Source organism: Giraffa tippelskirchi, chromosome Y (assembly GCF_054371585.1).
Source record: "Giraffa tippelskirchi isolate mGirTip1 chromosome Y, T2T-mGirTip1v1.2.pri, whole genome shotgun sequence".
NCBI lineage: Eukaryota > Metazoa > Chordata > Mammalia > Artiodactyla > Giraffidae > Giraffa > Giraffa tippelskirchi.
The window spans coordinates 17234513-17237008 of NC_137290.1; positions in this window are offsets into that span (position 1 = coordinate 17234513).

Here is a 2496-nt window from a genome sequence, read left to right on the forward strand (position 1 = left end):
CTTTTTTTTTTGTCATGCTACAGAGCTTATGGGCTCCCTGTACCCTGACCAGAGAAAGAACCCACACCCTCAGCAGGGAACGCACGGAATCCTAACCACTGGATTACCAGGGAATTCCTCATCTTTTTAAATCTGAGTAATTCGGTAAAGAGCAGAGCAGAGACTGTGATCACCCCTATTCCCACCATCTCCAAAACACCACTTCCTGACATTATCACTTTCTTGCTTCCAATCTTGTACACACTCACAAATGTCTGTGAAAAACGACTAAAGTGAAAGTGTATGTGCTTGAGTGTATGTTTACTGGGCATATTGGCAAGAATTTGAAGATATCTGAAGAACAGCTTCTGTCAGCCCGTTGGTATCTCTGTGATTGTCTTTCCAGCCTCTCCTGGAGAGAACGCTAGAGTCTGCCACTGAGCCCTTTCATATTAAGTCAGCGTTCTTCTGGTCTGCCTGCCCCAGTGGTGAAATTTGCTTTCGAAGTTGAGGTATCACTCAAGGCATCTCTGTGGATCCTGCAGGGATTTTGTTGTCTCCGGTTTGATATTCAAGCTGAGCCTAAAGCACAGGAGAGAATGATCCTGTGCTTCCCATTTCCAAATTCGTTTTCTCTGTGGCAGCACTGGCATTAATCTGGGAATACCTTAGGTACAATTCCCAAGCATTTTTTTTTCATTCCTAGTACATCATATCTCTACCCTTAAACTCATCACAGAAAATCCAGAAACAGTAAAATAAGAGAAAAAGAAAAGTGTCAGCCAAATCCACCCATTAAGAGGCCCTGGTGTACCATGCTGACTGCTCCCCACTCAGGCTTTTACTCTCTGAAAAGTTTTTTTGAAGTTTTTGGTCTACACATTGCCTTGGGATGTCCAGTGATTTTGCAGACCTATACCAGGCTTCTGGTGGAGGGAAAGAAAATCACCGGTGTTCCATGAGAGCTGGGATTTTCATTTTCATACTCTAGCTGCTATCGGTGACAAATTTCCCACAACTCCCTTTCTGGCTCTCAGCTGCCACTCCTGTCATTAACTTCCCATGACACTCGGATGTGTTCCCAGGGCATGCTTCATGCTAAAGGAGGGTACTGTATGCAAAGTACTCTGTACGTATGCAATTGACTCTGCCTGATTATTATTATTGTTATTATTATTATTACTTTTTTTTCTTTTTTGCCTCAACACTGTGAACAGGCTTTCTATAGTTAGAGCAAGCAGGAGCTACTCCTCATTGCAGAGTGCAGTCTTCTCATTGAGGTAGCTTCTCCTGTTGCGGAGCAAAGGCTCTAGAATATGTTGTCAGTAGTTGTGGCCTGGGGGCTTAACTACTCTATAGCATGTGAAATCTCCTGGGGCCAGGGATTGAACCTGTGTCCCCCTGCATTGCCAACTGGATTCCCAACCACTGGGCCAGCAGAGAAGTCTGACTCCGCCTAATTGAAAAGATAAAATTAACATGAGGAATGCCTATAGAAAGATACGGAGATGCTCACAAAATAGGAAGAAAGGGTTAGCAGCCAGGCCTTTCAAGGCATGTGAAACAAGCAACTTTGGGGATCAAAATATCAAGAGCCCACTGGTATTTTCTTCTGCACCCTACTCTTGGGATGAACTAAGGCCAACCACATTTTGTAATTGTGTTCGTGCCCCAAAGCCCAAAGTGGGAGATAGAGGGATTTTCTTTGGCTTGGTCACTCAGTGCATGCAGGGGACTGGATGACTGCCCCTCAAAAAACCAAAGATGTTCTTTGATACCGGAAGAAAAGAGAATGGAGGCTGACTGGGCATGAGCACAGGGAGCCACTGTTGTTAGGGAAGTTAACGGAAGCTCTGATCCTGCTTCTCCCAGAAGACAGATACTCACAGTACTCTCACGCACTCGGGGACAGAGTGAAACACAGCCCTAAGCCCACCCATGGGTCTCCTGGTAAAAAGCTCCCAGCTCCCCACAGTGACACTGTCTCTTCTCCATCCCCCTGCCCTCTTCCGTCTCCCCAGCACTTGCAACTTCTCCACTGATGGCTTCCACGGTTCCGCCCTGGGAGCCAGCTTGTGCCTAGGTTCCAGTGTGCACTATGCTGTGGACTGGATCAGAAAGCTGGCCTTCTGCGACCATTGGGTGAAGGAGATATACAATGCCTACAGAAACAGTGTCGGCAGTGAGTGGGCCAGGGAGAGGGCCATCCATGGTGGTTGAAGGGTCTGTCTGCCTGGGCTCCAGGAGCACCCCAGGACCAAGGGAAATTCATTAAGAATGGATGCTATCATTCATATCCCACCTGCTCGGTGCCAGCTTCCAAGAGGCTTACACATCCTAGCTCACTCAGTGTTGCCCTCATGACACCCTCTGGGAGAGGATCTCATCATCCCCACTTTGGGTCTGGGGAAGCTGACGGAGAGATGACTTGAGTTGCCCGTCCATGATTATGCCTCCAGCCCCACCGTGGTGCTCCACATGTGGTCCTTGGACCAGCAGCATCAGGGTCACATGCAG